Source organism: Pelobates fuscus, chromosome 13 (genome assembly GCF_036172605.1).
Source record: "Pelobates fuscus isolate aPelFus1 chromosome 13, aPelFus1.pri, whole genome shotgun sequence".
NCBI classification, from domain to species: domain Eukaryota; kingdom Metazoa; phylum Chordata; class Amphibia; order Anura; family Pelobatidae; genus Pelobates; species Pelobates fuscus.
This window is the reverse complement of record NC_086329.1, coordinates 76,954,204-76,968,763: the sequence shown is the minus strand read 5'-3', so window position 1 is coordinate 76,968,763 and position 14,560 is coordinate 76,954,204. Positions and strand designations below refer to the sequence as shown.

The 14,560-nt window shown below is 39.9% G+C and overlaps 1 protein-coding gene across 3 annotated transcripts in view; it reads left to right on the top strand.

Annotated features, from left to right (window-relative positions):
• The window catches only part of ITPK1 (inositol-tetrakisphosphate 1-kinase), a 167,217-nt gene that overhangs the window by 61,573 nt on the left and 91,084 nt on the right, over positions 1-14,560 (top strand). The gene's annotated exons all lie outside the window — the stretch shown is intronic.

Below are 14,560 nucleotides of genomic sequence, written 5' to 3'. Positions count from 1 at the left end.
TCAAACAACACGGTATAGCTTCAATAGAACCTGTCCAAACACACACACACACACTCCCATTTCCTGCTAACCTGCTTTTCCTCATGTGACAAACAATTCTTAAAAGGGTCAATTGGTTTCAAAAACCTCGCACTGGAAGCTAATCCACCTCTAAAAAGTGCTAAGGCTATTTGATTTTGCAAGAAGCTTGGCTCCCCTGACTCACAGCTGACCTCATTATCCCCTTTGCAGGAAAAACCTCAGGCTCAGTGGCTAACCTGCTCTGTGCCAGATCTCATACTTCTAAACAGTGCCAGCAATTAACTACTGCACTGCTCCATGTGAACTAGTGACTATCCCACCATTAGCTCCCAGCCTTCTAGCAATGAATCTGCCTTCTTTATTTTTTACATTTACATTTATTTAAAGGAACATGGTTAGCACATGGACCCTGACATAACCTCATTTGCGATTTTCATGCCCACTTTGTAGCTCATAGTGCCAGTCTGTTATTGCTGTGTCCATGATCACACTTTGGTCATGCCGGGCTAGGTGTGCGTATATTGATATACCCACCCTGTGATCCGTGCACAGGTTAGGGTGCATGGGAGGTCCCCCCCGGTCGCTGTATGTCTGCATACTGTTGCCTATAATTGTGGCAGTTTGACCCTTCAATGACCCTTCTCTTTTGGGTATACTTCTGTATTTGTAATTGCAAAATCCGCCCAAGTTGTACATTGGCGTGAGCATTCTGGGTGAGACCCTACTTCACCCTTGGTTGTGGTTATGTTCATGAGCTCTTGGCAACTTAAGGGAATTCTGTGCTCAGTTCAGGTGTCTAAACTCTGAATAGAGCTATAAATAAAGAGATTTCATACGCAGCACGCGTACTGTCTACTTATTTAAAGTATTCCCCCCGCGAACAATTAAAGGGTTAAAACCCCTCCAACACTTTCTTCTTTACAGGGTCAATGCCCCTCAATGCTGGCTCTGTATCTGCCTCCTCTGATGTCTGCGCCAAGGGGGAACCTGATATACTTGTTTGGCCATTAAGGAGGATGTCCAGTGTCGTTTCAGAAGGAGTCTCTGACAGCCACTCAAGGCATTAACCCTGCAATATAAAAATTGTAGTTTATCTGGAACTACAGTGCTTTACATTGCGGGGTTAATGGGACAGGGACAGTGCACCCAGAACAATTCAATGAGATGAAATGGTCTTGGTGACTATAGGGTCCCTTTTTTTTTACCTTCATCAGTCCTAATGAATGGAACTGCAACTGGGGGTTAAACAAGAGTTTCATGAATACGATCAGAATGAAAGGGCTCCTGATTGGTGGAGCATATTCCTGGTTTGGGAGAGGTTCTCCACTGTTGCTTGTATGTGGATTAACAGCTTATACACAACTATATTTTAATACTTATGGAATTCAATATAATTTATATATATTCTTAGTAGAGTGGATCTGCTCTGAATTGAAATTTAGTTGGTTTTAATCACTACATTTGGTATATGTTACCTTATTTCATGCTGTTATGACTTAGTAAACAATGGTAACCCCTTAACGACGCTCAACGGAAATTTTCCGTCAAGGCAGACCTATCGTTAAGGACACATGACGGGACATTTCCGTCATTTACTAAAGTTAATCCCAGATCGCGTGATTAACGCTTCTCCGATCTGCCTCGTATTCAAGGCAGACCGGGAGCACCCGATCGCGCTGTCCCAGTGATCGCTCTAAAAGGCACATGTGCTGCAGGGACTTCTGATCCGCCTCCCTGTGCTTCCGTGTTCAGTGTGAAGTGCAGGGAGACGGATCAGAAGTGATCTTCTCCCTGTGTGAAAAAAAATAGTTAGTTTAAAATCCCCATCCCCTTTACCCATTTAAATAAAAAATTAACCCTTTCCCTGCCAATTGATCACTGACTTCAGTGATCAATTGGTAGGGAGTACAGTTTACGGTGATCTGATTTATTTTTTTATCTCCTGAGGGTTAATTTTAATATTTTTAAAATATATATTTAACTAGCTGGGGTGGGTGAACGTTAGTGGGGAATTGGGGAATTTGGTGTTAGGCTAGCTAAGGGCTAACGTTAAAAAAAAAAAAAAAAGCTTTAAAAAGTAAAAACATGTTTTAACGTTTCAAAAAAGTTTTTTAAAAATCCCACCCGCTTTACCGAGTCCTAATAGAAATTAACCCCTTCCTTTCCAGTTGATCACTGCCTACAGTGATCAATATACAGATCTGATTTTTTTTTTTCCAATCCCTGAGGATTACATTTTGAATTTTTTTTTTTTACCCTCAGGGGTTCAATTTATTTAATTAATTTAAATGTTTTTTAATTATATATTTTGCTAGCTGGAGTGGGTGGGAGTTATGGGAAATTGGGAAATTTACTGTAAGTGCTGCTTACTGCTAGTTAGCGGTTAACGTTAAATAAAAAAAGTTTATACAAATTTTAAAAGTAAAAAAGTATTAAGAAAGTTTTAAAAAAGTTTAAAAAAATTTACTAAGTAAAAAAAAGTTTTAAAGAGTAAAACTACACCTCGAACAAACTAGCGAAAAAATTATCCCACACTAAGGTTCAAATTACCGTATATACTCGAGTATAAGCCGAGTTTTTTAGCACATTTTTTGTGCTAAAAAACCCCAACTCGGCTTATACTCGAGTCAGAGTCTGTATTATGGCAATTTGCATTGCCATAATACAGACTGGGGGGAGAGGGGTGCTGGCAGAGCTGTACTTACCTCTCCTGCAGCTCCTGTCAGCTCTCTCCTCCTCCGCGCCGTCCGTTCAGCACCTCGGTCAGCTCCCAGTGTAAGTCTCGCGAGAGCCGCGGCTCTCGCGAGACTTACAGTGTGAGCTGACAGAGGGAGCTAACCGGACGGCGCGGAGGAGGAGAGAGCTGACAGGAGCTGCAGGAGAGGTAAGTACAGCTCTGCCAGCACCCCTCTCCCCCCACTGAACTACCAATGCTGGACCACCAGGGAAGGAGCCCCCCTCCCTGCCATGTAGCAAGCAGGGAGGGGGGACAAAAAAATAATAATTAGTAATAATAAAAAAAATAATAAATAAATAATAATAATAATTAAATTAAATGAATAAAAATAATAATAAAAAAAATTAAAATAATAAAAAAAAAAATTGCCCACCCCCCCAGCAAGGCTCTGCAACACACACACACACACACTACACTCATACACACAGACTGCATTCATACACACACGCTGCACTCATACACACACGCTGCATTTATACACTCACGCTGCATTCATACACTCACGCTGCATTCATACACTCACGCTGCATTCATACACACACGCTGCATTCATACACACACGCTGCATTCATACACACACGCTGCATTCATACACACACGCTGCATTCATACACACACACGCTGCATTCATACACACACACGCTGCATTCATACACTCACGCTGCATTCATACACACACGCTGCATTCATACACACACGCTGCATTCATACACACACGCTGCATTCATACACACACGCTGCATTCATACACACACACGCTGCATTCATACACACACACGCTGCATTCATACACACACGCTGCATTCATACACACACGCTGCACTCATACACACACGCTGCACTCATACACACACTGCATTCATACACACACACTGCATTCATACACACACACACACACTGCATTCATACACACACGCTGCACTCATACACACACGCTGCACTCATACACACACGCTGCACTCATACACACACGCTGCATTCATACACACACGCTGCATTCATACACACACGCTGCATTCATACACACACGCTGCACTCATACACACACGCTGCACTCATACACACACGCTGCACTCATACACACACGCTGCATTCATACACACACACACTGCATTCATTATACACACACTGTAAATAAATATTCAATTAATATATTTTTTTTAGGATCTAATTTTATTTAGAAATTTACCAGTAGCTGCTGCATTTCTCACCCTAGTCTTATACTCGAGTCAATACGTTTTCCCAGTTTTTTGGGGTAAAATTAGGGGCCTCGGCTTATATTCGGGTCGGCTTATACTCGAGTATATACGGTATTCCTTTTGAAATACCCCAGGGTGTATTCTTTAAAAAATTGTATGCGTTTGTGGGGAAGTTTGAATAACCAACCAGCTAAACTACTCCAAAATGTAACATGGACACAGCATAAAACTTCCAAATTAGAAAAAAAAACTGGGTCAAATGTGACCCTTCAGCATCCACATATACCTGGCAAAGGTACATACGGGGGTATTGTTGTACTCAGACGACATAGCTGAGCAATATATGAAATATTTTACAGCCGGAGCACAGATAAGATTTGCTAAATATACTGTGCAAACTCACTTTGTGAGTCAAAAAGGCAGAAAAAATGCGTATTACCACTACACTTTGTACAAGCTAGCGGAAAAATTATCCCACGCTAATGTTAAAAATATGCCTTTTGAAATACCCTGGGGTGTCTTCTTTAAGAAATGGTATGCCTTTATGGGATAGTTGGAATATATAGTATAGTGGAGTATGCTAAAATACTAAAAAATGGGACCTGGATACAGTGTAAAAATTCAAAGTTTATAACAAAAACTGGAATGGCTGTGTCTCAAATGTGCCCCTTCAATGTCCACATATACCTGGAAAAGGTACATACGGGGGTATTTCTGTACTCCGATAACTTAGCTGAGCAACATATTAAGTATTATACAGTCATAGCACACATAAGGTTTGCAAAATATACTGTGCAAACTCACTTTGTGTGTCAAAAAGGCAGAAAAATGCTATTACCGCTAAACTTGGTACAAGCTAGCTGAAAAATGATCCCACACTAAGGTTCAAAATATGCCTTTTGAAATACTATAATTTTATGACAGTGGTACATATCAAGTGTATGAAATGCTCTTCAAAAATTGAACATTTATGTAAAAATCCAATTTGTTCCCCTCACCACAAAGATTTATATAAATTGGTGAAAAAATGGTGACACGTTAAGGTACAATATACACCATATAGAATACCCTGGGGTGTCTGTTTTATCAAATGGAAGCCCTTTGTGGGGTTATTTGAAAAGTCAAACAACTATAATACCCCAAAATGAGACATAGGCCCGTCAAATCATTCTATGAAAATTCTAATTATAGAAACTGAAATAGCCTTGTCTCTTATATGGCATTGATTCACAGTATAGTGCCAAAGGCATACAATGGGGGTATCGTTATACTCAGCAGATGTAGCTGAACACAATATGGGGCTCTGTGCAGGAATAGCACACACCAGCTTTACGAAATACACATTACAAAAACCTTGTTATAGGTGTATATGCCAAAATAAAGAAAAAACACAATTTTACTCCAATATTTAGCAGAGATTGGCGATGAAATGGCTACGTGAAAAGTGTCAAAATAACCTTAGGTAAGTAGCCTGTGATGTCTACTTTATATAAATATATACTTTTGTGTGGCAATATTTTTTTCTGTGATGGCTACTAAACCTACAAGACAAACATACCAAATTCTAAATTAGTTTCACATTGAAATTTTATTTAAGACCTTTTTTTGTGTGACCTGTAACTTTCAAAATAAGCTGAAATCCTAGACATATTATGTACTGTATAAATCAAGACACATAAATGAATTTATTTTGAATTACTTTTTCTAAGCTGTACATATTATGCACACGCTATTATTGCCAAAACTGTGGGGGGAAAAATTTTTTTGTTTGTTTTGTTTCTCCCCCCCCCCATTTTTTGGCATTTGTTTTATAATTAATGAGGATTTATCTATGTGAAATCAAATGAATTCCCCTTTTGCCTTTTAAAAAAACAGTATATAATATGTGTTGGTGCAATAAATGACAGATGCAAATTGCGTTTGCAGCAAACACAAACCGCAAAAAGGGTTTGTGTCCTTAAGGGTAAGTCCAGTTTTTAAAGCTGCGTCCTTAAGTTAAGCATGTGTCATGCTTATTTACAGAATCACACATTTATTTAATGTGGGAAAGGATTCCATTAAGGGTTGGTATTTGTGATAGAAAAGCTGTCCTGCAAACCTGAAACAACCCGAAATGCAGCACATACAGACTCCAGGCAACATGACCACTTCAAAGAATTGAAAGAGTGATGGTGCTTGGAGTAACTCTTTAACATGCCTTTTAAGGAAATAGAGATCATTATTTTGTGCTCAGAATAAGGTACAAAAAGTGATGCGGGTAAACTCGCAGGTTTCCGCAGCTTCAACAATTTGTCACATTAGATACCATGGCAACATAAACGACACCGCAAACTAGGGTTGTACAGTATTTCAATGCTCTTTTAAACATTACATCAACTTTGTTCTCTAGACGGTAGTCGGGAAGCTGGTACAGGAACTGCCATCTGGGGGTGTGAACTCTTCTTTAATACATTTGTTATATATATATATATATATATATATATATATATTCTTTGCAAAACTCATGGCTAGAGACTTCACTAAAGTTTTATATATAAGAATTGTAATTTTCATTTAGCAGTGCTGTATACACCTGTGTAATACAGTGGAGACATAATTACTTCGTTAAGAAAACATATTTTGACTGTTGTTGAGTATCATTTGTCAGAGGCCCCTTTTTGTTTCCGATTACGATAACATCCTGTGGCCCTTCCGTGCAAGCACCAGCAGTAATAAACCTGCTTAGCAGTCATTACATTTTATTAACCTTGCCCTGTGTAGATTTCAGAGTGTCCAAGAGTAAATACAGGCACCGGCTGGAAATTAAAGCATTGCAATTATTGTGAAAACAGAGGGGGGGGGGGGGGGGGGCACGCAACACATCACTTCCCTTCTCAATACTGTCAGGAGCGAGAGGAAAAGACGATTTCAACACATCTTCCTATAGCTTCATGTAGCAATGTGATGCGAGAGACAGATGTGTTGAAATTGACTTTATCTCTCTGGATAGAAACATAGAAACATAGAATGTGACGGCAGATAAGAACCATTCGGCTCATCTAGTCTGCCCAGTTTTCTAAATACTTTCATTAGTCCCTGGCATTATCTTATAGTTAGGATAGCCTTATGCCTATCCCACGCATGCTTAAACTCCTTTACTGTGTTAACCTCTACCACTTCAGCTGGAAGGCTATTCCATGCATCCACTACCCTCTCAGTAAAGTAATACTTCCTGATATTATTTTTAAACATTTGTCCCTCTAATTTAAGACTATGTCCTCTTGTTGTGGTAGTTTTTCTTCTTTTAAATATAGTCTCCTCCTTTACTGTGTTGATTCCCTTTATGTATTTAAATGTTTCTATCATATCTCCCCTGTCTCGTCTTTCCTCCAAGCTATACATGTTAAGATCCTTTAACCTTTCCTGGTAAGTTTTATCCTGCAATCCATGAACCAGTTTAGTAGCCCTTCTTTGAACTCTCTCTAAGGTATCAATATCCTTCTGAAGATAGGGTCTCCAGTACTGTGTACAGTACTCCAAGTGAGGTCTCACCAGTGTTCTGTACAATGGCATGAGCACTTCCCTCTTTCTACTGCTAATACCTCTCCCTATACAACCAAGCATTCTGCTAGCATTTCCTGCTGCTCTATTACATTGTCTGCCTACCTTTAAGTCATCAGAAATAATCACCCCTAAATCCCTTTCCTCAGATGTTGAGGTTAGGACTCTATCAAATATTTTGTACTCTACCCTTGGGTTTTTACGTCCAAGATGCATTATCTTGCACTTATCCACAATAAATGTCAGTTGCCACAACTCTGACCATTTTTCTCGTTTACCTAAATCATTTTCCATTTGGCTTATCCCTCCTGGAACATCAACCCTGTTACATATCTTAGTATCATCCGCAAAAAGACACACCTTACCATCAAGACCTTCTGCAATATCACTAATAAAAATATTAAAGAGACTGGGTCCAAGTACAGATCCCTGAGGTACCCCACTGGTGACAAGCCCAAGCTTCGAATATACTCCATTGACTACAACCCTCTGTTGCCTGTCACTCAGCCACTGCCTTACCCATTCTACAATATTGGAATCCAAACTCAAAGATTGTAGTTTATTGATAAGCCTTCTATGTGCAACAGTGTCAAAAGCCTTACTGAAATCTAGGTAAGCAATGTCTACTGCACCACCCTGATCTATAATTTTAGTTACCCAATCAAAAATATCAATAAGATTAGTTTGGCATGATCTCCCTGAAGTAAACCCATGTTGTCTCTGGTCTTGAAATCCATGTGTTTTTAGATGTTCAACAATCCTATCCTTTAACATGGTTTCCATCACTTTCCCCACTACTGAAGTAAGGCTTACTGGCCTATAGTTGCCCGACTCCTCTCTATTACCTTTCTTGTGAATGGGCACAACATTCGCTAACTTCCAATCTTCTGGGACTACTCCTGTTATCAATGATTGGTTAAATAAATCTGTTAATGGTTTTGCTAGTACACCACTAAGCTCTTTTAATAGCTTTGGGTGTATTCCATCAGGTCCCATTGACTTATTTGTCTTTACTTTTGACAGTTGAAATAGAACCTCTTCCTCTGTAAACTCACGTGTAATAAATGACTCATTTATCCTTTTTCTTAACTGAGGTCCCTTTCCTTCATTTTCATCTGTAAATACCGAACAAAAATATTCATTGAGGCAGTCAGCTAGACCTTTATCCTCATCTACATACCTTCCTTCTTTTGTTTTTAATCTAACTAATCCTTGTTTTACTTTTCTTTTCTCATTTATGTATCTAAAAAAAGTTTTGTCCCCCTTTTTTACTGACTGTGCTATTTTCTCTTCTGTGTGGGATTTGGAAGCTCTTATAACTTGCTTAGCCTCTTTCTGCCTAATCTTATAGGTCATTCTGTCTTCCTCACTCTGGGTTTTTTTATAATTACTAAATGCTAACTTTTTGTTTTTTACTATTTTGGCCACATCTGCGGAGTACCACAGTGGTTTCTTGAATTTTTTGCTTTTACTGACAAGCCTAATGCAATTTTCTGTTGCCTTCAGTAGTGCAACTTTTAAATAATCCCATTTCTTTTGGACTCCATATAAATTGCTCCAGTCTGATAATGACTCCTTTACACATATTCTAATTTTAGAAAAGTCTGTTTTTCTAAAGTCTAAAACTTTTGTTTTTGTGTGGTGTGACTCAGTCACTGTTCTTATATTAAACCACACTGACTGATGATCACTGGATCCTAAACTTTCACCTACAGTAATATCTGATACAAAATCTCCATTTGTTAACACTAAATCTAGTATGGCCTCTTTACGAGTTGGCTCCTCAACGACTTGTTTTAGAGACAATCCCAGTAGGGAGTTTAGAATATGTGTGCTCCTGGCACAAGTAGCTATTTTTGTTTTCCAATTCACATCAGGAAGATTAAAGTCACCCATGATGATAACTTACCCCTTCATTGTCATTTTAGCTATTTCTTCAACTAGTAGATTATCTAACTCTTCAATTTGTCCTGGGGGCCTATAAATCACACCTACACGAGTTACTGTGTGATTACCAAATTCTAACGTAACCCAAACGGACTCTATGTTCGCCTCACTAACCTTTATTAGGCTAGATTTTATGCTATCCTTTACATACAGGGCCACCCCTCCCCCTTTCTTGCCTTCCCTGTCTTTTCTATATAAAGAGTACCCTGGTATTGCTATGTCCCAGTCATTTTTCTCATTATACCATGTCTCAGTAACAGCGACTAAATCTACACTATCAGTTGCCATTATTGCCACAAGTTCATGGATCTTATTCCCTAAACTGCGAGCATTTGTAGACATGACTCTAAGCTTATCATTTTTTAACACACTTGCTACAGGCACCTTCTGTCCTTGTTTTGGGGGACAATTGGATTGATGTTTTATCACCCTTTTGACCCCCCCTCCTAGTTTAAATACATCCTAGCAAAACCTCTGAACTGCTCACTGAGAACATTTGTTCCCTTTTGAGAAAGATGCAAACCATTTTTTTTGTACAGTTTATTTCCATTCCAAACAGAGCTACCATGAGCAATAAAGCCAAATCCTTGCTCCCGACACCATTCACCAAGCCACAAGTTAAAGTCCCTAATACGCATCCGCCTGTCGTTCTGAGTGTTATGCACAGGCAGAACTTCAGAGAATGACAGTGTGGAAGCAACCTGCCGTATATCATTGGCAAAAACCCTAAAAACTTCCTTAACCTCTGAAACCTCATTGCAAGCCAAGTAATTTGTCCCTAAATGGACAAGTACATCCAATTCCCCTTCTTTTGCTTGCTTAACAATATTACAGATACGTCTCCTGTCTCTGTGAGCAGTAGCTCCGGGAAGACACCTCACAAGACCACCATTGTCCATCTCCACACCTCTTATGATGGAATCCCCCAACAACAACTGCTTTCTATTAGGCCTCACCATAGTCTTCAAGCCTCTCTGCACAACACCACTAGCCTCAGTGCCTCTCTGCACAACACCACTAGCCTCAGTGCCTCTCTGCACAACACCACTAGCCTCAGTGCCTCTCTGCACAACACCACTAGCCTCAGTGCCTCTCTGCACAACACCACTAGCCTCAGTGCCTCTCTGCACAACACCACTAGCCTCAGTGCCTCTCTGCACAACACCACTAGCCTCAGTGCCTCTCTGCACAACACCACTAGCCTCAGTGCCTCTCTGCACAACACCACTAGCCTCAGTGCCTCTCTACACAACACCACTAGCCTCAGTGCCTCTCTGCACAACACCACTAGCCTCAGTGCCTCTCTCCAGGACACCACTACACTCTGAAAGTGCAGAAAATGAATTATGTAGAACAGACTGTGCAATATGCCTTTTATCCACAACTCCAAGTCTACCAGATCCTACAGTAATCCATCTGCCATTCCTAGTATGTCTCTGCGGCAATGGCTTTGCAGCAGTTCCAGCCTGAATTTGTTTACCAGATAATTTACAAATCTCAGACTTCAAAAATACAATCTCCTGCCGCAAGATAGAGAACTGTCTACAGATTAGACAACAACCAAACCTCCAAAAAGTGGAACGTGAAACAAATGCAAAGCAACTATTACACTGAACTAAGTCTGCCATTCCAATGAGGCGAATAATTTAAATCAAACAAATTTTACCCTTTTTTTTAATTTATCCTCCTGAATACCTCAGATTACCTCCAGTTTATCTCCAGAATATCTCCAACCACACACACACTTAGAAGCAACACTCTCCAGAATATCTCCAACCACAGACACTTAGAAGCAACACTCTCCAGAATATCTCCAACCACACACACACTTAGAAGCAACACTCTCCAGAATATCTCCAACCACACACACACTTAGAAGCAATACTTAGATGAAGCAACCAAGCTCTATTAGCCAAGCTAATGACAACAGCCCTTATATACTCCTCAAATCACCTCCCACTAGGAATGTTTAACACCTGGGCAGGCCTCTGCTTATTAGCAAACAATAGCTAATTTACACAGCAATCAATAGCAAGTAGCTACCTAATCAAATCAAATGCCTTATAATTACCAACAGGAAATCAAACCTTGTGCAATCAGTAACCTTTTCCTACAGATGAATCTTACCTGTAACAGTAAAAAAGAGAGTCGCACAAAGAGTGATGTTTTGCCGTTTTCCATCTATTTTTCTATATCAGAATACTGAATTGATGGAATCAAACTGTGACTATATAAAACAATTAGCCAAGTGTAGCACCTCAACTATATTGTAGATCCCATGGGCTAAGCATTATGGGAATTGTAGTACCAAAACATCTGGAGTGTTGTAGTTAGAAATTACTTCAAGAGATTCAGTTCCCAGCCAAGCCAGACAAACGATCAACATTTTTTGGATATACAGAACCGCCAATATCTGATAAAATGTGGCGGCTCGGGCCTGCTATGTAATACTGATGATTACCCTGTTACAACCTTGGCTGCGCTGCACAGAATATGCTTGCTTTGCTCCCAGATTTGGGAATGCTGGGATGATGTTAAAAGGAAAATGGATGCTTGGAACTTTTTTTCTTTGTAGAGATAAAAAAAAAATAAATAATAATTTAATATTATTTTTTAAACTTGTATCATGATTGTTTTTGTCATGGGGCTTACACTCTAAGTTTACGTTTTCTCTTAAAGTAAATGTAGGTTGGCACGTATACTTGGCATTATAATATGATTTTTGAATTTAGCAAACCTCCATTTTACGTGGATAGTGCTCGAGTCTGTACTTCGAAAACCTGTGCGCGTGATAATGGTAATCACTTAAGAGTACTCCAAGCACCATGACCTCTTCCGTAAATTGATGTAGTTATGGTGCCAGCAGTCTATATGTGCAGCTCTTTGAATATGCACAGTTTCATGGCAGAGTCTAACCCCTTTGATGCCAGGGGTGGAAGGCCACCTTCAGCTGCGTTGTTGGGGCGTCCGTAACCATCCCCAAAGCAAAGTGTGACTAATGTTATTTCTGTGCATATTGGACATCTGACGTTAGCATGCCCAGTATACGGCAACAGGCATCCAAAAAAACTACAAGAATCTTCAGCAGAATAGCAAACAAAAAATTCAACCTTTTTTTTGTCCTGTTTTAGTGTTCAAATTAAATTTGCACTTTTATTTAAGAATTGTGTGTTGTATTCATAGAAACCAAACAGAGGTACTCTTTTTTGGCAAAGTGCTACATTTTGAAAAGCCTTGCATTGGTTTCCATGGTGATAATTCCTTATTCAGCCCTTTCACCCAAAATACCACCTTTTGATTGTTTTTGGCAAACACTAGACTAGTGCAATCATTTGCTTCAACTGGTATGGCAGAATGAAAATGGTTTTAATCCTCACCCAAACTAATCGATTAGTCCAGAATTTACCTGTAGAGTCTTATAAACTGAAATCTGGGCAATTTATTTTGATCAGGTGTGGATTAAAACGATATGGATGAATTAACTGAACCATTTTTGCAGTCTAGCAAATAACCATTCCGGCGAGGTTTCTGCTTTGCTAGAGGCAATGTTATGGCAACAAAATCATTGATGAAGTAACACTGTATCACACAATGCTGCTTCAAAATGAACAAGAAATTAAATTTGATGCCTACATGCACCAACAAAGGGCAAAACACACCCCGGTGTTTACAAACAAATTAAAGATTGTTTTTGGTAATACTTAGGTGTAGTAAATACTGTCATGTCCTCAGTTTAGGTATTATTGTAAACAACTGATTATCACCTATCTAATGTGGTACTGTTACCGTTACAAATTTGCAAAGTTCTCCAAAGGTGACATTGCCGCCGGTGGCTCGAGGAGCGGGGCAGGTAAAGGTGAACTTACTTACTTGAACCTGTCCATTGCGGCGCTGCCATCTTGATCTGGTGGTTTCCTCTTCGGCCGACGTGTCTGCTTTACTCTTGTGCATGCGCAAGAGTACAGTATTGAGCTCTCTGGAGGATCCAGCAAGACCACAGGATCCTCCATAGACACAGCCAATTCCCTGCAGCCATCACTGGTGACAGCTGTCAGGACTGACTCTTAAACTCCGCCTTGTGTCAAAGAAAGTCAGGGGGAGGAGAAATACATAGACAAAGTAGTCCCTACTTTGTCTCTGTAAATCTCTTGACTGGGTTGCAATATCACTGAAATTCTAACACAGGTGTAATGTGTTTTTAAAAAGGGGGTGACAGTGCTGTGTTACAATCAAAGAGCGGTCTTACTCTACCATTATCAGACATAGTCTTGCTGTAGTGTTTATGTTGCCTAAAATGCCCTCGTGCTGGTTCAACAGCAACATTTTTTTCAAGTGTAATATCAGGAGAGAGAAGAGGTTGGCAGGGGTGTGGTAGTTGGTGTGCATCAAAGACAACATGGCCGAGCAGTAATGAAGAGTCGATCTTGCTCTCACGTTACACTTTCCGTCAGTCTGCATGTCACAGAACTGGTCTGTAGGTACTTACCTAAAGTTGTATTCGCTCTGAGTGAGCCTTATTTGTGCATAGCCCCTCAGATGGAACACCGTGATCTCCTGAAGGGAAAGAGGGTAGGAATGGTCAGGAAAAAGGAGAGGAGTAGACAAATAAAAAATGAGACACTGTTACACACACTATTAAACACTGTTTCTACCCACATTGTTACACACACATACTGCTACACACCTTACTACACATGCTGCTACACAAACACACACAGACAGTCCCTCAGATGTATAGAAACTGCTACTCATATGCACACACTGTGTGAGTGTGTGTGTGTGTATATAAAACACATTTTTATTTTATTTGGAGGGGGGATGATAGGAATTCTGTGCCAATAGGTGCTCATGATGTAAATCCGGCCCTGCAATTGGGTGATCAAAAAGACAGAGGGTAAATTGTGTGTCACACAACGAGATTGTATGACTTGACTGCTTAAGAGCAGCTTTACAGGAACCAAGGCTGTTCTCAGCCCCCAAATATCACCCACCTCAGCTACATTGATAATGCGGAATTAACATTTCCACATTATCAATGTCAGTTTTGCCCGGCCTGAATGACATTGATTGGCAGTGCTGTGGGCTGGTTAGCATAGAATTTTTAATCCCTCTTTAT